Here is a 24,879-nt window from a genome sequence, read left to right on the forward strand (position 1 = left end):
AATCAAACTGACCAGCCAGGGCCACGCCTCTTACAAGAGGGCGACCTTTCTCTGTTTCACAGACTAGCTTTTAAGGGCAAAGGCCATGTGGTCGGGCCTGGCCACGCACAGGTGGCCAATGAGATTGTATCACACAGAGAAAGCCGCACAGTGATGTTAGGTGACCAATTGAATTACAATTTACCCTATAATAGACATTTGACCTAGCCTATCACACCTTGGTAACTAGGGAGACAGTGTGCATCCCCCCACTGATTGGATGTCTCCACCTGGCCTGACCCACCCTTGTATCTGGGCTTTGTTACCTGGAGCTGGTTTCTGGGACTTGTTTTTAAGTGAAGTCCTCTGGGGGAAGGGGAGCAGGGATAGTTTAAGGGTTAAACTACGTTATTATTTTAACCTTGATGGAAGCCTCTAGCTAAATAGGTCCTTACAGTACTAATGGTAGTAAGAATGGTAGAGTAATAATAGTGGAATCACTAACATTTGGGGCGCCTGGGTGGCTCAGTCGGTCAAGTGTCTTGTCTGCCTTGAGCTCGGGTCATGACCTTAGGGTCCTGGGATGGAGTCCTGCATGGGGCTCCCTGCCCATCGAGGAGTCTGCTTCTCCTTCTCCCTCAGCTGCTCCCCCTGCTGTGTGCTCGCTCCCTCTCAAAAATTTTAAAAATAAATTTAAAAAGAATTAATGACTTTCGGATATATTTTGAATATTTATCATGCACCGAGCCATTCTGGTTAAGTGCTTTGTGTATATACACTTTTAATCGTTCCAGCGACCCATTCTCCAAGCGAGGGAAATGACTCAGAGGTGAAGCAATGTGCCTGAGTTGCCGGGCTGGTGAACCCAGGACTTCTGCCCAGATTTTAATTCACGTTCTTGCGTCCCTGCCGCTGGCTCCCTCCCTGGCTTCGCACTTGCTCTTCCCCAGCCCATGCCTCCTTTGTGATGGGGCCACCCCTTTCCCTGGGGAGGGCGCCCTTCCCTGCAAGACACCTCCCACCTACCAATGAGGACAGCCCGGCAGATGGCATCTTCCCTTTGGCAGGTTAGAAAACCTGGGGTCCCGAGGAAAGAAATGGTCATCCCTGCTCCAGGGGATTTAGTGTTCTACCTGTCCCCTGGGCCTCGTGTGAATCGATGGCCCCAGGGTGCAAAGGCAAGCAGCTGAGAGGGGCAGCGGACTGAGGGGGGCGGGCCTGGCCTTCCCAGCTCCGGTTCCAGGGTTCCAGTTCTAGCTTTTGTTCTAATCAGCCACGTGATGCTGGATGAGTTACTGTGAGACTCCCAACCTCAGCTCCTATCTTACTTTTCCATTTTTAAAGCCCATTTATTTATTTATTTGAAATCTCTACACCCAATATGGGACCTCGAACTTGCAACCCTAAGATCAAGAGTCATATTCTCTGGAGCACATGACGGGCTCAGTCAGTGGAGCATACGACTCTTGATCTTGAGATCTTGAGGTTGTGAGTTCAAGCCCCACATTGGGTGTAGAGATTACCTTAAAAAAAAAAAAAAAGGTCCATGCTCCACCAACTGAGCTGGCCAAGTGTACTTTTAAAGCCCTTTCTTATTCGTGAACTCACTGGATCCTTAAAACAGCCCCCCCAAAATACTGTCTTCATTTTGCAAAAGGGAAAAATGAGAAAATGAGGCTTAGGTCAAACCAATGGCAAAAATTAGCCCCAAATTCAGATCAGGATCCCAGGCCAATGCTCTTTCTCCAGATGTATGCTGAAGACTCTTACAATCTGATTGTCTATGGGGTATCTGCCTTGGAGTATGGTTTTTCTGGAGGGCAAGAATCTCATCGAATCCTTGGTGAACTCCAGTGTCTAGCAAGGTGCCTGCCTTCGGCATATGCCTGTCATCCTTGAGTTAAGGAGAGGCTGCCGCACCTGGCAAGGCTTTCCCCAGCCCAGCTGGACTCTCTCACCACAGGGAAACCTGTGGAGGCTGGTCCTGCTGGGTGTGACACCTGAGCTACCCCAGGAAGAGCCTGGCTGCCCTTCCGTTGATGTCTTCACATCTCCGCTGATGATACCAACTCATAAATAGTTTGGTAGTGATTGGCAGCAGGACAAGTCAGTTTCCTTATGGGCAGCTCAGGTCCTTAGGTATGGGTTCTCCCAACGACTTCTGACTGGTCTTTTCGTCCGTTTTATTTACAGATGTACCCTCACCTCAGTGCCAAACAACTTTAACTTCCTTTTTTTTTTTAAAGATTTTATTTATTTATTTGACAGAGATAACAAGCAGGCAGAGAGGCAGGAAGAGAGAGAGGAGGAAGCAGGGTCTCCGAGGAGCAGAGAGCCCGACGCGGGGCTCGATCCCCGGACCCCGGGACCACGATCCGAGCCGAAGGCAGAGGCTTCAACCCACTGAGCCACCCAGGTGCCCCTAACTTCTTTAATAATAATAGAAATGGCTGTCATCTGCTCCATCAATGTGTACTGTGCTTTTTGGCACATAGTACACAATGCATATTTGATGAATGAATGAATGAACTTGCGCATCATACCCCCAGGCAGGGGCCTCAACAGAGGTTTCCAGGAAGGGGAACCTGCCTGTCACCTCACCCCTGCCTGGGGTAGCCCCTACCTGTGTCAGCTCCCTAATTGCCCAACACTGCCCACAGCCAGCAGCAGCAGAGATTAGCATCTTTCCCGGTGAGGAGAAACCGTGACCACTTGGAAGGAAGTACGGCTGTGATCTGGAGTACCCAGAGGCAGAAATGAGGCTCAGGGCAGTTCAGTAACTTGCCCGGGGTCACAGAACTGTGAAGCTGGGATTTGGACCCAGAGCCTGGAGTCTTTCCTCTTGTTCTATCCCAATCTGCTGAGCAGGTTGGTTTTGGCTCTGGTGTGTCTGTCTACGGATGTCTGGTCCAGAGTTCCAGGCCTGACTCCAAACAACCTCAATGTATTTAGTAATGATAATAAGAGTGGTCTTTCACCGAATCCCGTAAGTGTGCTTGGCCTGCTAAGTAAGTGTTCGACACACCCTTCTCTGTTTGGGTGACTTAGCCTCCCCATCGAGTAGGGACAAATCGAGTAGGGACAAATCGCTCGTTTTAAAGGTTAAAGAGTAGAAGCACAGCAGGGGGCTCAAGGTCATGCAGCTCATAAGCAGTTAAGCCAGAATTTGAACCTGGGCAGCCTGGCTCCAGAGTATGGGCCCGTAATCATTTAATACTAGATAAATCTCTGCAGGCCAGATGTGTAAACTCCTGAACCTCCTGGTTTTTCCGGAGCCAGACTCGGGGAGGAGGTACAAGGCAGAAACAGACTGCATGACACTGAGCCGAGGAGTGCAAAGTTTATCTGTCCCCTGCGTGGTTCCTGGAGGCAGGGAGAAATGGGGGTGGGGGGCACAGCGGGGCAGTCCTGGTGTCTCTGGGATCCTGGGTCAAAGGAAGGCCAGGGCAATTAGCAGACTGAAACCACTGTTAACTCAGAAACCTCAGTGGGAGATTGGCCCCAGCCTCGGTCCAGGAATCTGGCCTCCGGCCTGACCCTCCTGGGTTTCTGTCCCACCCTCCTAAGGTCTTCCTGGGTTGGGAAACGTCAGAGCGCTGGCTTAAGTGAGAACCTGGCACTGAAATTTCCTCTTTCACGGAATCCCCGGGCTGGCCTGCCTGTCCCATTTCCTCCCCCCAAAAGGAAGTGGATCCTGTCCCGTAGGGTAGCTACGTGATTGGATTTGCCCAACCAGCACCTGGCCACAGAGAGCTCAGCTGTGCAAGGCCTCTAGCTGGGGCAGTGAGACAGGCTGGCCAACCTTCTCAGCCAGTCACGGAGGGTGAAATACGGGCAGAACGCCTGTCTTGTTGGTTTGGCCAAGGCAGGCCCCAGAGGATTCCTGTGAGAGGCCAGTACTGGCCTGTGGGTTTGTCCCCTCTGAGGCCTGAAGTGGCTCCTGGGGTGGGGAGGGAGGGAGAAAAGGAATTCCCCTGCTCCACCATATTCTGATATTCCGGCTTGAGTGGCCTTGCTCGATATTCCGATGTTCCGGCTTGAGTGGCCTTGCTCGTCAGCTCACCTGGGTGTGTCAGCTCACCTGGATGTGTCAGCTCACCTGGGTGTGTCAGCTCACCTGGGTGTGTCAGCTCACCTGGGTGTCGACTTCTTAGCACCTGTCAGGGTGGAGAAAGGAGGAAGCAGCGTCAGCAAGGGGGGTGAGATGAATGCGGAGGACGTTCGTTCATCCATTCATTCAACAAATATTTTATTAGCCCAGCTCCCTGCTGGGCCCAGGGCTAGGTGCTGGAATTCATGAGTGAATCTGGTCCAGTTCTTCCTTCAGAGAATGTCCAGTGTTTGGGGAGATGCTCAGGTGGACAGGCCCCTGCAGAGTCCCAGGTGGTGTAGGATGAAGGAAAGTTCGAGAGCCGTGGGACCAGAGCAGGGGGGGCCTCCTCACCAAGCCTTGGGTAGAATGACCACAAGGGATTTCTGGAGGAGGTGGCGTTAGATCTTTTTTTCCCCCCTCCCTCCAGCAAATATTTTCTGAGGATCTTCTATAGGCAGGTGTGGTTCTAGGTACAGGGGGGTAGAGCAGCAACCACCACCAAGTCCTCCAGGAACTCCACGGTACTGGAAGAGACAGACCATAAAGTAAGGTAATTTCAGACAGTGGGAGTGCTGGGAAGAAAATAGGATTGTAAAATAGTAGGGGGGCTGAGGAGTCGTGGGGGCCTCTTCACCTGGCAGGGCAAGGAAGGAAAGGATGTGAGACGCGGCCTCTGGCCTGAAGGAGGAGGAGTGAGACCAGCATTGTCCTGGGGAAGAGTGTTCCAGGCAGGGGATGGGCCAGCACCAAAGCCCTGAGGGGGTGGGGGGAAAGCTGGGCGGACCAGGTGTGAGTGGTGAGTGGTGCGGGTGGGGGCCAGGAGGTGATGTCAGAGAAGTGGGCAGGACCCAGAGCTTGCAGACCTCCCAGCAGCTGTGGAGGAATGAGCAGAGCAAGTAAGGGGTTGGGTGATCTCCCGTTTGCTGGATGGCCCCTTTAGGGTCGTGGGGTCCCCAGGCACTCAGCAGGGAGGCTGCTTGAGATGCTTTCCCACTGCCCCTCCCCCACCAGCACTCTCTCCAATCAGTAAATCAATCGATCAGTCCTGAAAATAAATAAATAAGTAAATCCATTTAAAGTCCCTATGAACCATCATCCACTACCAGGACTAGAATATTGACAGTAATTTACACATTCCTCTGAGCTCCTTCAACCTCCGCCAACTGCCTGTCTTCACGGGTGGGGGTCGGGGGGCAGGGGGGGTGGAGAGTGGTAGTGTAATCACTCCTGAATCTAGGGTTTCCCATTCCCAGTTTTAAGTTCTCACATTTATTTATTTAGAAAGGTGTTACTTATTTGGGAGAGAGGATGAGCGGGGTGGGGGTGTGAGCAGAGGGAGAGGAAGAAACAGAGTCCCCACTGGATGCAGGGCCCGCGGCCCATTCCAGGACGCCGAAATCCTGACTTGACCCCCAAGTCAGAGGCTTAACTGACTGAACCACCCAGGTGTCCCTATATACACTGTACAGAGGTGTCCCGTATTTTATGTAATAATCTCCTTGGACTTGGTTGTAAGTGAATCTTATGTTGCTGAAATTGATCCGCTTGCTGCCTATGGCTGTATTTCTTTCATCGTTGTTTAAATAGACGCCAAGCGTGGAGCCAGATGCAAGGCTTGAGCTCACAACCCTGGGATCAAGACCTGAGCTGAGATCAAGAATTGGCCGCTTAGCCGACTGAGCCATCCAGGCGCTGCAGTGGTTTTTTTGTTTGTTTGTTTGTTTGTTTTTAAAACTGTTTGCTGTATATGTCATTTATATACCAGCTAACTGTTTCAGAATTTTATTTAATTTCTTGTTGATGGCACTGGGGTTGTGTTCAGGTTTTTGCTAGTATAGGAAAAGTACCTACGAAGATTCATGTGTATGTTCTCTAATGCGTGCAGCTAGGACTTCTCTTGATGAATGTCCACCTAGCCACCGATTGTTGGGCCATAGGGCATGTGAAAATTTGTTCAGCGTTACAAGAGAAGAGCAAAATGGTTGGATCTCTTTGCACTCCCACCAGTAACGTATAAGAAGTTCTGCTCTTTGTGTCTTCTGTAACACGTGGTGTTGTCAGACTTCGTTATTTCCAACCAGTAAGTTTAACGACTTCTCGTTGTAGACCTTGATTTGCAGTTCCCACATTTCTGGCGGGGTTGAGTAAGTGTGTAAGCCTATGTGTGAGTCTTCTTTTGGTAATGTGTTTTGCTTATTTTTCTATTTGTCTTTTTTTTTTTGGGGGGGGGCATTTTCTTACTGGTTTGTCATCGTATGAGTCTAATCGTATTTTGGAAACTGGACATTCTAAAATTGAATATAGGTCAATTTAGCAGTTTATTTATTTATTTACAATTTTACTTAGTTGTGAGATAGAGAGCGCACAAGCAGGGGGAGTGGCAGGCAGAGGGAGAAGCGGGTTCCCCTGCTGAGCAAGGAGTGCAGTGTGAGCCTCAATCCTAGGATCCTGGGATCATGACCTGAGCTGAAGGCAGACACTTAACCCACTGAGCCAGTTAAGAGAGTTAAGAGAGAGGGAGAGAGCAGGGGAAGGAGCAGAGAGAGAGAGACAAGCAGACTCTGCAGTGAGCAAAGATCCCGATGTGGGGCTTAATCCCCAGACCTCAAGATCATGACCTGAGTCAAAACCAAGAGTCAGACACCACTGACTGAGCCACCCGGGTGCCCTGAGCACCTAACTTTATTTTTTGGACAGAGAGATTACAAGTAGGCAGAGAGGCAGACAGAGAGGGGGGAAGCAGGCTCCCTGCTGAGCTGAGAGCCTGATGCAGGACTCAATCCCAGGACAGTGAGATCGTGACCGGAGCCGAAGGCAGAGGTTTCACCCACTGAGCCACCCAGGCGCCCCAGCACCTAACTCTTAATCTCAGCCCAGGTCTTTTTTTTCCAAAAAGATTTTATTTAATTATTTGTCAGACAGAGCACCCGCGCAAGCAGACAGAGCAGCAGTCAAGGGAGAGGGAAAAGTAGGCTTCCCGATGAGCAAGGAGTCTGATGCAGGACTCAATACCAGGACTCTGGGATCATGACCTGAGACAAAGGCAGATGCTTAACCAACTGAGCCACCCAGGTATCCCTCAGCCCAGGTGTTAATCTAAGGGTCATGAGTTTAAGCCTTGCATTGGGTTCCACACTGAGCCTGGAGACTACTGAAAAGGAAAGGAAAAGGAGAAGGAAGAAATTGTATACCCTTTTCTTTTCTTTCTTTCTTTCTTTTTTTTTTTTTTAAGATTTTATTTATTTATTTGACAAAGAGATTCAGCGAGAGAGAGAACACAAGCAGGGGGAGTGGGAGAGGGAGAAGCAGGCTTCCCGTCAAACCGGGAACCCAATGTGGGGCTTGATTCCAGGACCCTGAGATCATGACCTGAGCCAAAGGCTCAACCACCCAGGCGCCCCGCATCTCCATTTTCATAATAGTTGTGTCTTATCTCTATTTTGTATTTTTTAAAATTAATCTTGCTTTAGGTTGATTGACTTTTTAAAAAGATTTTATTTTTTTATTAGAGAGCAAGACAGCAAGAGAAGGGAACAGAAGCAGGGGGAGTGGGAGAGGGAGAAGCAGGCTCCCCGCCGAGCAGAGAGCACAATGTGGGGCTCGATCCCAGGACCCCGGGATCATGACCGGAGCCGAAGGCAGATGCTTAGTGACTGAGCCACCCAGTCCCCCCTTACTGACCTTTTTTTTAAAAGGACATTCTTGTGGTTTTGATCTTTACAAATGAATCTTTGTTCTCAGCAGTGTTGATTACAGTTCTTTATAATCTTTTATTTTCTTTGGGTTGCTTTTTTTCTAACTTCCTAAGTTAGATGCCTAACACAATACTTTTTAAAATCCATTTATTTATTTGAGAGAGGAGGGGGTGGCCATAGGGGCAGAGGGAGAGAATCTTCAAGCAGACTCCCTGTTGAGTGGAGCCCCATGAGGAGCTCAGTCCCACCACCCATGAGATCATGACCTGAGCTGAAGCCAAGAGTTGGTCGCTCAACCCACTCAGCTACTCGGGTGGCCCTTCGCTCATTAATTTGTACCCTTTCTTTGCTGCATTCTGTACTTTTTGATATATCAGTGTTTTTATTATCACCCAGTTCTAAGTAATTTCAGACTTCTACTATGATTTTTCTTTGATCTATGAGTTATTTAGAGATGCTTTTCATCTCTGGTTGTATAGGGAATTGTTTGTCCTTTTCAAAACATGATTTCTAAAGAACATGAAATAAAAGAACATGACTTCTAACTTAATTGTACCATTGTCAGAGAATGTGGGCTTTGCGGAAACTGGTCATTTAAAATGAGAGACTTGGAGGGGCGCCTGGATGGCTCAGTCGGTTAAGTGTGACTCTTGATTTCCAGCTCAGGTCATAATCTCAGGGTTGTGGGATCGAGCCCTGACTGGGGCTCTGTGCTTAGCAGTGTCTGCTCCTCTCCCTCTCCTTCTGCTCCTTCCCATGTGCTGTCTCTCGTTCTTTCTCTTTCAAATTAATAAATCTTAAAAAAAAAAAAAAATCCTTTAAAATCCTTTACTCCTAGGGTGCCTGGATGGATCAGCGGGTTAAGCCTCTGCCTTCAACTCAGGTCATGATCTCAGGGTCCTGGGATCAAGCCCCACATCGGGCTCTCTGCTCAGCGGGGAGCCTGCTTCCCCCTTCCCTCTCTCTGCCTGCCTCTCTGCCTACTTGTGATCTCTCTCTGTCAAATAAGTAAATAAAATCTTTAAAAAAAATCCTTTATTCCTTTAAAATAAAATAAAATGAGAGCCTATGACTCTTGATCTTGCGTTTGTGAGCTTGAGACCCATGTTGATTGTAGAGATGACTTGAAAATAAAATCTTAGGAGTGCCTGGGTGGTTCAGTCGTTAAGTGTCTGCCTTCAGCTCAGGTCATGATCCCAGGGTCTTGGGATTGAGCTCTCATTGGGCTCCCTGCTTAGTGGGAAGCCTGCTTCTCCCACTCCCCCTACTGTGTTCCTTCTCTCACTGTCTCTCTGTCAAATAAATAAATAAAATCTTTAAAAATAAATAAAATAAATCTTAAAAACCAATAAAAATAAAGGAGAGACTTGCTTTTATGGGCTGGTATGTGATCAATTTTTTTTTTGAAGATTTTATTTATTTATTTGACAGAGAGATCACAAGTAGGCAGAGAGGCAGGCAGAGAGAAAAGAAGGGAAGCAGGCTCCCCGCTGATCAGGGAGCCCGATGTGGGGCTCGATCCCAGGACCCTGAGATCACATACTGAGCTAAAGTCAGAGGCTTAACCCACTGAGCCACCCAGGTGCCCCTGTGATCAATTTTTAAAATGTTTTGAGTGTTCCTGAAAAGAATGTGTCTGTGTTCTTTTATTTCTGCCGTCCTAGATTTTTATTTCATTTTATCTTGCTTTTCTTTCATTTTAATGTTTCATTTACTTAAAAAAGATTGCCAGCCATAGTTTTTCCACACAAAGGCCAGATTAACATTTGCTCATGTTTCTTGGTCTCCCTCTTAAGCCCTTATATCCACTGACTTGTCGTTCAGATTAAAATTTTCCAGATTTTTTAGTACTGAGTTATTTTTGGATATATGGTCTTGTTCTTTCCTTTGATCTGGGAGTTTTTTTTTTTTTTAATTTTTATTTATTTATTTGATGGAGAGACACAGCAAGAGAAGAAACACAATCGGGGGAGAGGAAGAGGGAGAAGCAGGCTTCCCACCAAGCAGGGAGCCCAACACGTGACTTGATCCCAGAACTCCGGGATCTTGACCTGAGCTGAAGGCAGAGGCTTAACCCACTGAGCCACCCAGGCGCCCCTAGAGGGTGTTTTTTGGGATAAACTTGATCCCTTCAATGTAGTCTTTAACATCCGAATGACAGTTTAGCTGGATATAAAATTCTTGCTTCAGATTCTTTTCCTTTGGTACTTTGGTCAATTCAGTTTGATACATATTCCTTTGTAAGTGATCTGTTTTTCTCTAGACTTTAGAATATTTTGTTGTGTTTTAATATTCACTATAATATTTTTAAGTGTGTGTTTTTCCTTCTCTGTCCTGTTTGGTTTATTTGGGGCCCTCATCTTTAGTTCTATGGTTATTGTCATTATTTCTTGAAATACCTAGATATTGGGACTTACACTATCTTTCTTTTTGTTGACGTACAGTTCATACAATAAAATGCACAGATGTTAAGTGTACAATTCTGTGTGTTTTGACACGTATGCATTACCTTACAACCATGATCCCAATCAAGATTTAAAAAACATTTCTCTCTCTCCAGCTGTTTCCCTCTTGCCCCTGTCCAGTCCATTTTGCCTCCCAAATGTAATCTTTATTCTGATTTCTTTCATTGTAGATTATATTGGTCTTTTCTGGAGTTTCATATAGATGGATTACACAACATATACTCTTTTATGTTCAGCTTCTTTCACTTAGCATAATATTTTTGAAATACATCTGTTGTATTCTTTGTTCACACGTCTTTTTGCTGAGCAGTTTTCCCTGTGTGTGTGTGTGTGTGTGTGTGTGTGTGTGGAGGATGTTTGTTAATCATGGATTGTCAACTTCAGTAGTTCTTTAATTACTGGATACAGACCTTTGTCAGTTGTATGTACTATGTATGTTCTTTTCCATTATGTGCCTTGTCCAGTATTTTTTTAAGATTTTATTTATGCAGAGGCACCTGAATGGCTCAGTGGGTTAAGCCTCTGCTTTTGGCTCAGGTCATGATCTCAAGGTCCTGGGATCCAGCCCCGCATTGGGCTCTCTGCTCAGCAGGGAGCCTGCTTCCTCCCCTCTCTGCCTGCCTCTCTGCCTGCTTGTGATCTCTCTCTCTTTGTGTGTGTGTGTGTTAGATAAATAAATAAAATCTTAAAAAAAAAAAAAGATTTTATTTATGCATGAGTGGGGAGTGGCAGAGGGGAAGAGCAGGGGAGAGGGAGGGAGGGAGAAGTGTGCTCAGGGAGAAGCAGACTCCCCGCTGAGTGAGGAGTCTGATGCAGGGCTAGATTCCATGACACTGAGATCATGACCTGAACCAAAGTCAAACACTTAATGGATGATCTACCCAGACACCCCATCTATTCAGTCTCTTAATGGCATCTTTTTTTTTTTTTTCTTTTGTGGTGTCTTTTGGTGGGCAGAAATTTTACTATTGATAAGTCCAGTTTATCGGTTTTTGGGGTGGGGGGGTTAAGACTTCCTGTCTTCCCCAAAGTCACAAAGATACTCTCTTACATTTTCTTTTAGAAGCTTTGTGGTTCTAGCTTTTATCACTCGGTCTGTGATCCATTTCAAATTAATGGAGTAAGTTTGGGGCTGATGTTTTAACTTTAATTGATGTTTTACTCTCTCTCTCTCTGTCAAATAAATAAATAAGATCTCTTTTTTTTTTTTTTAAAGATTTTATTTATTTATTTGACAGGGAGAGAGATCACCAGTGGGCAGAGAGGCAGGCAGGGAGAGAGGGGGTAGCAGGCTCCCTGCTGAGCAGAGAGCCCGATGTGGGCCTTGATCCTAGAACCCTGAGATCATGACTGGAGCCGAAGGCAGAGGTTTTAACCCACTCAGCCACCCAGGTGCCCCTGTTTTACCCTCTCTTTAAAAATCTTTTCTGTTTCGGGCGCCTGGGTGGCTCAGTGGGTTTAGCCGCTGCCTTCGGCTCAGGTCATGATCTCGGGGTCCTGGGATTGAGTCCCGCGTCGGGCTCTCTGTTCAGCAGGAAGCCTGCTTCCTCCTCTGTCTCTCTCTCTCTCTCTGCCTACTTGTGATTTCCCTCTGAAATAAATAATAAAATCTTTTAAAAAAAATGTTTAAAAAGAAATTAAAAAAAAATTAAAAAATCATTTCTGTTTCTTAATCCTTCCTGGCTCTTTCCTGGAAGTGTTCCCCGATCTGGTATCTGTTCCCTATTTCCACTTTGCCTCTTGCCTTTGTTATTTCAACTGTTTTTCATACTGAGTATTTCCACTTGGGTGCTCTAACACTTGATTGTTCTGTTCTCTATTGCTAATATCTTTCCTTACTTTTTCTGTGTGTTTCTAATGCTTAGTTGAAATTCTCGGTCCATCTGTTGAATACAGCTGATTCCAGTAGTATCTCTAATCAGTTTGTTTTGAAGTCATTGTGTTCCTTGGATTCCCCGGTCTTTCACCTGTGATCTCATTTCTTGGGAGTCAGGTGTGTTTATGGGGGGCGGAGAGGTCAGGTTCAGAGATTATGTCTGGTGCTGAGGACTGAGCTAAGGATCTAAGCCTGACTCTGGTCTCTGTCAGCATCAGTGAGCCCAAGGAGATGGCAGTCCTGGCGTGGAGAGCCTCAGTTTGGCTTTGCCTCTCCCCCTCCCCAGGTAACCAATACCCCAGGACTGGGCCTCACTTCCAGCACCCCAGAAGCAGCAGGCAGGGAATGGGGCTGTCTGGTTAGGTCAGAATCCACCAGCCCTGAGGTCTGGAAGGGGAGGGATGGTTGAAGTGGCTGGAGGCCCATCCGTTTCCTCTTGATTCCTTTAACCCCACGTGGCCTGCTTCATTGCCCTGATTGCACTCCAAGGTTGTTGTTTGTGATTTTCTTTTGTTATATAGGTTTTATTTGGGGGACGCCTGAGTGGCTAAGCTGGTTAAGCATCTGCCTTCAGCTGAGGTCATGGGATCTCAGAGTCCGGGGATCGAGTCCTCTATTGGGCTCAGCAAAGAGCCTGTTTCTCCCATCTTCTTGCTGCTCCCCCTGCTTGTGTGCGTTCTCTCTCTCTGTGTTGCAAATAAATAAATAGAATCTTTAAAAAAAAAAAAAAAGGTTTAATTTTTAAGTTATTTCTGCACCCAACTTGGGGCTTGAACTCAAAACCCCGAGATCAAGAGTCGAATGCTGTATGGACTAAGCCAGCCAGGTCCCCTTTGGCCCTGGTTTTACACCAGCAGACACTCAGGCGTGCAGACACTCATGTCCAGGTGAGCGTGCTTGCTATGGTCGGTCCAGGGCAGTGGGCCTGCTGGGGAAGGCTTTTGATGCAAAGGGGTAAGAGCAGAACTTAAACCTGATTTTCTTTTCTATTCTAATATCTCCATCAGCCTAAAGACTATGTCCCACTCCTCTTGGCTGTTGCACCAACCCCCTACACACAAGTTTAAAACTCCCTTCGGTGTCCCCTGGACATTGCATTTTCTCTGTAAGTCCCTAGGCTTAGTGACGTGTTGCTGCTTTGCTGTTTCGGTACTCAGGTGTTAATTTGAGAAAGAGGGTTCAGGAGGTGGATAATCTTCCCTTACCGTTAGCTTTAACGCTGCATGGCTTCCCTGCTCCCGCAGCCACTGAGCCACCAGCTGGAGCCCAGTGGCTGCTGCAGAAAAACGGCGCATTGATTAGGGGGTACCACTGATTCCGTGATATTAGAACAGATGGACCAAGAATTTTATTTTATTTACGAATTTTGACAGAGATCACAGGTAGGCAGAGAGGCAGGCAGAGAGAGAGGAAGGGAAGTAGGCTCCCTACTGAGCAGAGAGCCTGATGTGGGGCTCGATCCCAGGGTCCTGGGATCACAACCTAAGCTGAAGGCAGAGGCCCCAACCCACTGAGCCAGGTGCCCAGGTGCCTCTATATTCACATATTTTAAGATTTTATTATTTGAAAGCAAGCGAGTGTGTGCTTTGAGCAGGAGCTGGCAGTGGGGAGGGGCATAGGGATTTGCTGAAGGCGGAACTGGAAGTGAGGTTCAATCCTAGCACCCTGGGATCATGACCTGAGCCATAAGGCAGACACTTATCTGACGAGCCACCCAGGCAACTCTGAACCAAGAACTTTAAATAAGCATTAGAAGCGTGCAAAAGAAATAAGGAAAGATGGTGGTAACATAGAACAGAATAAGAAAGTATAAAAAAAATAAAAGAACAAAATGGAAGTATTTAATATGAAAAACCAGCCTCATCATCTGCCCCTGCCCCAACCTTTACATGCCCTTCGTAGCTCACTATTCTCCGGGGGTGGGAGGGACTTTAGTGACCTACCCTAGAACTTTGCATGGGCTGTTTGCTCTCCTGAGACTGCCTGCCTTCTACTCTGCTGGAAAAATTCTGGTGCATCCTTGAGACTCCTTCCCTGGTGGCCCCTCATGGTCTGTGTGATACTCAGGGATGGCTTTGGGCTCTGGAGTTAGGAAACCTGGCTGCTTGTCCTGATTCTTCAGCTCACGGGCCCGTCTGACTTTGGGAGGGTCACACTACCTCTTTGGACTTCAGGAACCTGCTGGGGGAAAAATATGAGTGTGTCAGGGTAGACTAGAGTCCCTTTTGGCTCTGACAAGCCGATGGGATGGTTAAGCGCAAAGGTTTTGGAGTGGGGCTGCGCATGATCCCTTCCTGGCTCAGCACTTAGTCCCTGTATTTTAGTGCCTCGGTTTACTAACCTGGCATAATGGTTCAAAGTCTGTACTTCCAAGGTGGACATTCTGGGCTCCTACTCCCAGCTTGACTACTGCCTGCTGTGTGATCATAGGCAAGTTACTTAACCTCTCTGTGCTCCCCCCACCCCCGCCTTCTGTAAAATGGGGTTGGTACTGAGGATGCCTACTAGGAGCATAATGAATGCAGCTATTGTTTGGCCGCTGGTGGTGGTTCACCATGACGCAAACTTCTCTATTCAGTTCAACAAATTCTTGGTGTTTGTCTGCCAGGCCTTCCTAAATGTTTTCTAAATAACACTTTCTATTGAGTTTTATCTCTTAACAGATACTCTCCTGGGCATCTTATCTTTACAACAACCTTGCAAGGTGGGCTTGACTAACCTTGTTTGATGGATAAGAAATCTGCAGCCCCAGACGCAGAGTCACTTTCAAAGTTGGACAGACTCAATCCATGTCTGCTTCCTCCATGGCCAAGGTCTTTCCACTATGCTCCAGCGTTCAGGGAGATTACATGGGGGTTTTGGGGATTCCTGGACAGATCCAGATGGGGAAGCTCAGTGGGAAGCTCCCCACCCCTTCCACACATATTCCAGCTGTCCGCCTACCCTTGGCCTTACACAAGATGTCTTTAGGAGGCTTAACACAGATGCAGGTTTAGTGATGGGCAGAAGTTAATTACAGGCTCATGTGACCTGGGATAGAGAGCCACAGGGGCTTTGGGAAAGGGAGAGGGACTCTCGGAGGACAGGGAATCAGCGAAGAGGAGGCTTGAGTTTCAACAAGCCCAGAGCTGGAGACGGAAGGCGAGGCCTTCGGGAGCAGATGTGGGCCTTGCCCAGAGGCGGCTGCAGAGGCTGGCACCGGCTGACCCCGGCCTCTCTGTGCTCCTGCGGGCCCGGGCTTGTGCCTTCACCTGGCGGAGCCTTGCTTGTGTCATCTGCCAAAGGGCAGCTAGTGCCATGTGGTAGGGTTAGGGGAGAGGGCATCAGGGAGCCCTGCAGCCACTGGTGAGATGAACAGACGGAGGCGGACACCAGCTTCAATCCTAAAGCTTCCTGAACTTTCCTTATCTGCAGATCGGGAATCACGTGCTCTGCGGTGAGGAGATCTACTGCCTTCTCCTGCCGTCTCGGCTTTTCCTCACCATCTCCTCTTGGCCTCGCTGCCTCCTGTTTCTCTGTCAGGCCTAGCACCAACCACCTGGTAGCCTGCTGACTTTGCTCCTTCTTTGTTGTCTGGTCACCCCAGCAGCAGGGATTCGGGTGGTTCTGTTCATTGTGTAGAATACCCTCCAGCCATAGTAGGTGCTCAGTAAACAGCAATCAGCCAGATGTTGGTTGAATTACAAGGAGGGAAGGCCCTGGTGTGCCGGCGGTGCTCAGTCAGTATCAGCTGGATCTTGGCGAGGCAGGGTAGAGGCTGGGACAGTTCATTTGGGGCGCCCAGGGCTGCCTGTGAAAGCTTTTGAGGCCTAGATTTCCGGGTTGTGCCTGGTTCCCTCTCTGGCCGCAGCCTGCAGGAGGAGGGTCTCATAGGATAGTAAAGCCAGATGGGCCTGCTCACTGGGGCTTTGCATGGAGCCAAGAGCCTCAGGCAAACAGGAAGCCCATGATGCTGGGCTTTCTTCCTTAGATTTTTAAAATTGCATTTATTTTATTATTTTTATTTATTCATTTTTTAAGTAATCTCTATGTCCCATGTGGGGTTGGACTCATGACCCTGAGATCAAGAGTCACACTCTCTACCAACTGAGCCCGCCAGTTGGCTCCTCCTCCTCCTCTTCTTCAGCTCTTTAAACCACTCTGACTTCTCAACAGCACAGACTGCCTCGGAGAGATGACAGCCCCAGTGCCAACCCTGCACCTGGGAGAAAAAGCTCTGGTTCTGGAGCCAGGCCGATCCCACAGCATGGCCTGGTCTGGCCCCCCCCTCTAGCAGAAGGATCTTGGGCAGGTTACTTCACCTCTCTGCCTCTCCGCTTCTTTCTCTGTGAAATGGGTGTGGCAGTATTACCCCCCATACTCTGACCTCCTGGGGCTTTCTTTTTTTTTTTTTTTTTTTTTTTAAAGATTTTATTTATTTATTTGACAGACAGAGATCACAAGTAGGCAGAGAGGCAGGCAGAGAGAGAGAGAGGAGGAAGCAGGCTCCCTGCTGAGCAGAGAGCCCGATGCGGGACTCGATCCCAGGACCCTGAGATCATGACCTGAGCCAAAGGCAGCGGCTTAACCACTGAGCCACCCAGGCGCCCTCTCCTGGGGCTTTCTATAAAACCCAGTGCAAATGTGTTTGCTAGACTGAAGGGCCTGCAAGGCAGAGCTTTGCACCTGCAGCGCCGAGCACAGGGCCAGGCATACCCCAGACACTTGACACAGGTGGAAGAACTAAACCCCACTGACATCAGCTGTTGGAAGGGGGAGGGTCTCAGTCCTGCCTGCAGTAGGGTCGTGGCTCCTGTCCGAGGACCTCCTATGATTCTAAGGGTTTATAGATTCCAAAAAGAAAATGTAACTTGTATTCAGTTGGACTCCTATTTAATCATGCACTTGAAATTTATGGATCCATCTTTACCTTGTTTACAAGCTTTTTCCTTTGGTAGGAACGGCTGGCTGGCTATGACATGATGTGGTTGCTTACATTATAAGGGGCTCAGAAGAACTGACTGGACTGGAGTTCTGAGGTCAGACTGTGTTCCAAGAAACAGGAAATCCAAGGCAAACAATAAGGGGAATTAATTGGCTCATGGAACCTGGATGTTTAGAGGCAAGCTTCAGGCATGGCTGCATCCAGGGACTCAAGCAATGTTACCCAAGACTCCAGATTCTAAGGAGTGGTTCCATCTTTAGGCCCCACACAGTGCTCTTCCCCTCTGCCTCACCCTTAGAACACACCATCCAGGTGGAGAAAGTCTTCCAGGGTAAGCCCAGCAGGACCCACCTGGAGCTGCTGGGGGTGGGGATCAATCCCACCCAAACCCCAGGGCTGAAACAAGGAGGGTGGTTGTCCAAGGAAACTGTCGTATTGTTAGGAAGGGGGACTGGATTCCGGGTGGCCAGAGATGACAGCGGAGATCCACTATGGTCATCAGAAGGGGAGCTGTGGAAAGCCTTAGGAACATCTGTACACCACTTTATAGTTTGGAAATTTCCTTCCCTCCCCGGAAGCTGATATTGGAGGCAGAGTGGTGTTTATTATCCCTGCTTCACAGATGAAGAAACAGCTCTTGAATATTTGGCCAGGACCCTGACTTGTACCCCTGGGCTGCCCCTGCGCATCTAAGCCTCTCCAGGGAGTTACAAACTGGGAAAGGCTGACCTGGGAGGGAGGAAGCAATTGTGACCAAGCAAAGCCACTCCCCTTATGGAGGCAGCCCAAGGGGAGTTGGCCAGGGGGCGGAGGGAGCAGCCTGACTTCAGGGCCAGTGGTGGGGCAGGGGCTGGGCACACATACCAGGGATATCCCGCAGCACTCCTGTGAGGACACCAGCGTGCACACAGAGAAAGGCAGAACGAGATCACCCGGCACGCTGGTACAGGGCTCCCTGTACCGGGGGTGGCTGAGGCCTCAGGTCTTGCCACCAGTGGTGGAAGTAGTCCTGGCAGATGGCTGTGATGGGGGTAGAAGCAAGTACACTGGCGGTGGAGCCAGCGGGCCCTGGCCTAGATCCCAGCTCTCCCACGCGATGGCTGTGTGACCCTGCTCCTCCCTCCTACTTCCTGAGTCTCAGTGCTGTCTCCTGACCCAGAGCTGATAATTCCCACCTCACAGGATCCTGGGAAGGCGGAATCAAAAGCTCCAGCACATAGTAGGTGCTCCATTAAGAGTCTTTCCCTTTCCATCTCCTTGTGATCTTGGCCAAGTTACTGACCTTCTCTGTACTGTGGGAGCGATGGTGGCACATATGGGAGGGTTGCTGTGCGGGTTAGGCGAGTCCGTGCATGTGACGCGCCTCGAACGGGGCCTGGCATGCTCGTTGCGCCCGTTACTACCAGCTAACATTGAGTGTTTTAATGTGCCGAGCCTGGGGCATTTACCTCCCAGTTGATCGTATTCTCGTGCTTCCAATCAAGACAGTGACATAGGCACACACGGTGATGGTCTGCCTGCGACAAGGGAGGATACTGAGGCCGAGAAAGGTGAAGTGACTTGCCCAAGGTCGCGAAACCTGTAAGCCACGGGGACTCAGCTGAGCTGTGCACCCTTGGGTGGGACCCTTGCTTCCGTGGGCTCAGGTTTCCTGTGGGGCGAGGCAGTCTCCCTGCCCTGCCACCTCCTGGGGTCACCGGCAAGTGCACCAGGGGCAGGAGTCTCCTCCTCTTGCTGGAAGGTTCTCTGGGAATGTGCGGAACGCGCTTATCCCGGGCCAGCTGCAGCGCACTATCTCTGGGAACATCCCGTGTCCTCCCAGCTCTGACGCCAGCACCGTGTTTGCGAGCCCCCTGCACATGCCACCCGGGGATGCTGCTCGTGTTGGCCGCTGTCCAGCAGGTTACAAGTTAACTGCCTATTTCCCCCATCCCCAGTGTCTGGCCTCTCTCAGGGCCCACATGGGGGCTGTGGGATGGTGGCTTCCTCTCCCAGGGGAAGGCTGCCAGGTGCGGAGGTTTGAGGGGGAGGGCGGGGAGTGGGGAGAGCCGGGGTGGTCCAGGGACCTGCTCCAGGAACCCCTCAGAATAGGGGTGGGGTGGGTCAGGCTGGAGGCGCGCGTCCAGGCTCACTCACACCCTCTGACCTCGGGTAAGTCACCTCGCCTCACCTCTGTTCTGTAAGTGGGGACAGGGCGTGGGGACAAGGAGGAAGCCCACCCCCTTCCCTCTGGCGACTGGGGTATGGGATGGGTGTGTAGGGAGCCCGAGTCCACTAGTAGCTGCACGTGTCCCATTCATCCACAGACACAAAATGACCCACGCTGCAGCTGGGGCCCACGTGGTTCCTTTCCAGGCTCGCCGGCGGCTTAGGGGTTTACACTCGGCCCTGGGAGACAAACATCCAGAAGGAGTGTTGAAATCTGGCTGAGCTGTGTGACCTTGGGTAAGGGACTTCAACCTCTCTGTGCTTCTGCTCTGTCACCTGCAGACTGGGGGTAAGAATAGTGCCCGCGTGGCAGGTGGCGGGTAGGGAGTAAATGAGTGGATGGAGGTACAGTGCTTTGAACAATGGTCGGTGCAGAGTAAGGGCTGTGAGTAGGTTTGAGGGCTTCCTTAGAATGGTCTCGGTTTGAATGGTTCTCTTTAGGGGACACAGATCATTAATGTTTGGAATGCCAAGACCCGGGCGCCCACGTTAGGCTCACGGACTGCCTTGTGCTTCTAGTCGCAGCCCCCGCATTGGAGCCAGCTTCCGTGGACCCCTGTCCCTGCTGTTGGTGTGCTGTGTGACCCTGGGGAGGCGTGTACCCTCCCTGGGCCCTTCCTTTCTGTGTTGTTGATTGGGAGAGCGAGGATGGGACAGTCTGGTGTCCCGGTAGCGGAGGGGCTCCTGCCTCAGGGGTGCTGAGTGTCCCCCAAGTACGGGGATGGCGGACACCTTGGAGAGACGCAGCACCTGCCTCCCCCGCCTGTCCCTCCCCATGTCCTCTCCGTGGGATGGTGGAAGCCTGTGTGCCCGTCGAGCAGCCATCCTTGACCACCTCCCAGGCCCTCAGCCATCTCAGGTCCCAGGCTCGGGTTTCTGGGTCCTGCCATCCCCCCATCCCCGTGGCAGCTGTCCTCCCACCACTTGGCCCTTGACTGGCTTCAGTCCTCTGCCCACAGAGCCAGTCTGTGGCATCCAAACCATCCAGATGCCCCAGGAAGCCCCAGAAAAGCTTTGGCTCCAGAACCGGCTCCTTTGGGGGCCTCTGATTCCAGCTCCGCAGTGTGGCCTCGGGCAAGGAGCAGACGCCTGAGCTTCAGTGTCCCTACCTGTAAGATGGACTGGCATGTCCGTGTGCAGGGACACGCAGGACGGGCTCTCGACTAGGCTCAGCTGCGCGAGCAGAGCCCTTTGTGACTCGTCTGGGCTGCCCCCTCTGCCCTCCTGCCAGGGGCACCGCCCGACCCCGTTATCTGCACCCCCCATCTTTCTACCCCACCCCCGTCTTTCCAGCCCAGCCTTCCTCCCCATCCATCCATGGAACCTTCCTGGCCAATGTTCTCTCTCTCCCCTTCAAGAGGAAAAGAGCATGTCAGGCTGCGCGGTGGGTTGTTTCCTCCCGCGTGGAGACATGGAAACCCTTTGACTCGAAGAACTGGAACCTCACTCCCTTTCCCTTCACTAAATACCCCTCCTCCTGCCACATTAGCACGCTGTAGCCGGAACTCTGGTGGGGCCTTCCAGACAAGCAGGACTGTGGGAAAGCCCTGAGGGTGATCGGCTGCCTGGCCGAGTGAGCAGAGAATGGCCAGTCCATTTTCTGCTCCCAATTCTCACGTGCCCCTCTCCTTGCCTGTCCTTTGTGTGTCCATCCGTCCTCCGCCACTCCGGCCGGCAGTCAGCCGAACACTTACCCTGCCCTGTGGTCTGTTTTAAGCCGGTCCATCTGTTAACTCCTGCAGCCCTTACAACAACCCTGTGGTTTGTCCTGGTCTCCCACTTTGTGGATGAGAAGCCCGAGGCACAGGGGGCTGGGGCTGGTGGCCCTTAGCTGCCCAGCTGGAGGGGCGGAGGCAGGGTCTGAGCCCCGTGGCCTGGCGGCGGGGCTCGCTCTTCTGCTGCTGGGCTGTGTCTTCGGCCACTCACCCCCCCTGGACCCCACCACCCTCTCACCCACCTGCCGACACCCCCTGGCCGCCCAGCTGTGCACTTGGCTCTGCCAGCCACAGGGCTGCCACCGTCAGCAGAGCTCATGCTGTGGTGAAGGGGCCACAACCAGTGGCTCTCTGAGGCTCTGATAGGGGTAACCATGACCAAGGTCTTGAGCGCCCCAGGTTCTGGGAGCTTGGGGAGGAGATATACCCACTGCCTGGGCTGAGGCAGGGGTGTGGGGCAACTCTGCAGAGCTATCAAGGTGGAATGATGATGGGAAGCCTGCATGGAGCGGATAGCAGGGAACATTCTAGACCAGGGAACACTGTGTACAGAGATGATGAGACTGGAAGTGCTCCGGGGACAGCTGGTGTCTCAGCTGAGCCTTAAAGACGCAATGGCTTGGCAGCCGGATGACCCCGTGCTTCCCCGGGCACTTGCACATCTGTTTTCTGCTCATGTGGAGTACTGTCCGCTGCTGGAGGGCTGAGCCTTGCCTGTCCCCAGCATCTGGCCAACTGCCCTCTGGGGAAGTCCTTCCGTGGGTCTGACCTGCAGCCCACTCTGACAACCACACATTCCTTCCTGAGCCCTGCACCCAGAGGCTGCTTCATGGAAGCCATAAATAAGCCATGTCACTGAATGAGGAAAGTCCGGGCCAGCAAGGCTTGCCAGGGACACCAGGCTTGGCTGAGAGAGGGATTCCATGTCCCCTCTCTCTGACCCTGCAGCTGAAATGTTCCTCCCCGGGGAGCTGCTACAGCCCAGTTTGGTGCTCTAGTAGGCCCCCAGCCCCCACCCCGGTCCCCAGCCCGCTGGCAGCTCAGGGAACACACAGCAGTTCCTGTGGCCACAGCTCCTTCAAAGAGCCAGGAAGGCCCCCCTTGACAGCCCAGAGGGCGCTGGCTTCCGCCTGTTCTGATTCTGATTGTTCCCTTCGGGGAAGGAGGAGCTGGGCAACCGGGGTAAGTCTTTTCTCTCTGGGCCTCAGTCTTCCCATCTGGGCAGTGGGACAGTCTACTCACAGAATGACTCGGTAGGTCCTGGGGGAGAATGGGAATTTGGGGGTTGGTGTGTCTCTTTAATCGCCTTTTAAATTTGAATCAGCCACACCCTTTTCTTTCTCTGTGCTCCCTTCACTCAAAGCTCATCAGGTCCTCAGCACCTGGCAATACAGGCAGAGTGAGGGCTGTTAGGCCCCAGCTGGAGTTGTACAGATACACAAACACACGCTTTTAATACCTCCCGGTCACCGTAAAGAACACCTCCATCACTCTCATACTTTTCCCAGTCTGTCTCCCTCCCCAGGAAACCACTTGGGAGTAGAACTCTCTAACCCCCCCCCCCCTCCATTCACTCCCAAGTGATTCTTGTGGCCTGGTTTGGGGAAGTCTGCTCAAAGGACCTCCTCAGCCTAGATTTCCCAGGGCTGTGACCTCCAGCCGGGAGGCTCCCTAAGGACAAATCACTGTCCTCTGGCCTGGCCTAACAAGGCCGGGGAGCAAGAGGTGACCCTCTTCGGGTCTTCTATTGATTTGGGAGGCTGGATGGTGGGGGAGACTTAGAGTTGTCCCAGCCCCGGGGAGCTGTGGGAGAGGGAACCTGGATCAGGGGTGACCTTCTGGTAGCTTCCTTGAGGGGTCCTGTGCAGGGCATGGTCAGCACTTTCCATCTATGTGAGCCTGAATCATTTCCACCACCGTATCCGCCCCGCCTCCCACTACTGCCCAGGTCTTGCCTCCCTCGCCTGGGAAGGGGGACAGATGAGCCAGCTCTCTCGCTAACAAGCCTGAGGTCAGGTGTGTCCCACTCAGTGTCTGGCACACCACAGGTGCTCTCCGGAATGGGTGATGGGTGTAGGCTCAGGGCCACAGGGACTGACCCAATGTCTCAGAGCTCGGGGTTGGGGGGGTGGTGCACTGGGGCCTGACCCAAACAGTGCTGGCCTTGTGACAGCTGGGCCAGATGACTTTACTGATGAGCCTCAGTTTCCCTGTCTGTCATGGGGGCCCGTAAACCAATGCTGCTCATGTCCCTAGCGTGCTGTGCTGGTCTGATGCAGTCTGAGTTAAGGGCCTATTGAGAAAGAAAAGGCTTTCATGGAGTCACACGCCTGGATTTCCTATCTTCATGACGAGGCTAGTGGCCCTTGTGGGACCAGAAAGAGGGGACCACTTGGTGTGAGAGGGTAAGCGCCTCTTCCCCTGACCTTGAGTGTTTTGTACCATGGAGTGTGAGGGGTCCCAGGTGGCCGGAGTTACAGCTGGACAAGGCCTGGTCTCAAAGGCACACTGCAGATGATGTCTGGGCTCTGGTTATGTCTAGTGGCTTCACTTCTCTGAGCCTCAGTTTTCCAGTCTGTAAGACGGGAACTGTTAAGCCCATCCTGGCTTGATGTGATGTTGTTGGAACCCAAGAGAGATGGATACTGGGTTCCTTTCCGGAATGGAAAGGGACCTCCAGGCAGGCCGTGGCAGCTCAGCTGCCTCCAGCCTGTGTGTGCGGGCTCTGTGGGGGTAGCTGATGATTTTACTGAAGGCCGCTGTCCTGCAGGTCTGGTGCTCTCCCAGTTCTGGGGCAGTCCAGGGGTTGGGGTGACAGGCTGTTCTGAGCTCCTGTTTGCTTCATCTGTAAAGAGGGGTGCTGATGCCCATCATGGGGCCAGGACGCAGTGGGTGCTCCATAAGAACAGTTCCTCTTATTCTGGACATCCTTCCCCCTTTCGGCAGATTCAGTGCAATCTCGTTCCCAGGCTTGTAAATGGGGTGGAACAGCCACTGTAGCTGCTTCAGAGGAGTCACGGATCATGGCTTTTGCCAGCTGGGGATTCCCTTCCTTCTGTGCTTTTATCCCATGGGACAGGGGTGGGGGGGAACCAGCATAATGGCAGCTGCTTAGTAGGTGCTCTTTTTACCCTGGCTGGTCAGGGATCTCCAAGAGAATAGAGACCGAGTCTATCCTGTTCCGCCAACAAATCCTTAGTACCTAGACAGCTGCTCACTAAATGCTGGGGACTGAAGAAAGACTGAACAAAGTTGAATGAATAGGCATCAGGGTAGGGAAGGCCTGGCTTGGGGGGGAGGGGAGCTTCATGGGCAGTTCCCCCACCCCCACCCCTCCAAGTTCATCCTTCCTGGGTTAATCCCCAAAAGATTAACCCCAAGGAACAAAGCCAGGTCACAGCCACTGACCCAGGGCATTGCAGAGAGCATCCAAGGCTAGCCTGCCTGGGTGCTTACAAGGTGCTCTGTGGGGCCCTCTTTGCCCCAAGATGGCTCTTGTGTCCCCCACCCTGAGCATGGTCCTCACAGCCGTCCTCAGCCTCCTCTTCCTGACCCTGGCCTTGAGCCTCCTCTGCTTCTTCACCTGCCGCCTGGCCAGGCCACTCAGGTAGGAGAACTCACCTGGGCCATACTCCCTCCCCTGCCAGCTCTCCTGCCCTAAACTCATTTGGCTACAGTTCGCTCCTGTGGGATAGAGAAGGGGTTGGGCCCTGGTTTCTCTCGCCCTCTGTGGTGGGGAAACCAAGGCCCAGAGAGGCTGAGTTTCAGCTTGGGATGGAATCGCCCTTGGCCACGGACTCGCTAGATCCTTTGCTCAATTTCCTAAAGTGTAAAAGAGGCTAATGACACTTGCTGTGCGAGATTAAGCAAGACCACAGATATCAATACTTAGCACAATGTTTGGCACCACGTGAGTACCCGAGA

The 24,879-nt window shown here is 51.2% G+C and overlaps 1 protein-coding gene across 6 annotated transcripts in view; it reads left to right on the forward strand.

Annotated features, from left to right (window-relative positions):
• Nucleotides 1–24,879, forward strand: part of ALPL (alkaline phosphatase, biomineralization associated) — a 56,480-nt gene that overhangs the window by 8,605 nt on the left and 22,996 nt on the right. The window contains exon 2 of one of the 6 annotated variants that reach the window (XM_059376553.1): nt 2,248–2,395. The exons of 2 other annotated variants lie outside the window; for them this stretch is intronic. The gene's annotated coding sequence lies outside the window, so the exon portion shown is untranslated. Of the gene's footprint in view, nt 1–2,247; nt 2,396–18,230; nt 18,252–19,164; nt 19,184–19,387; nt 19,478–24,879 lie in introns of those variants that run through there. 3 more of the 6 variants (XM_059376557.1, XM_059376558.1, XM_059376556.1) reach the window with 3 other exon arrangements.

The sequence above is a fragment of the Mustela nigripes genome, chromosome 14, assembly GCF_022355385.1.
Source record: "Mustela nigripes isolate SB6536 chromosome 14, MUSNIG.SB6536, whole genome shotgun sequence".
In the NCBI taxonomy this organism is placed as follows: domain Eukaryota; kingdom Metazoa; phylum Chordata; class Mammalia; order Carnivora; family Mustelidae; genus Mustela; species Mustela nigripes.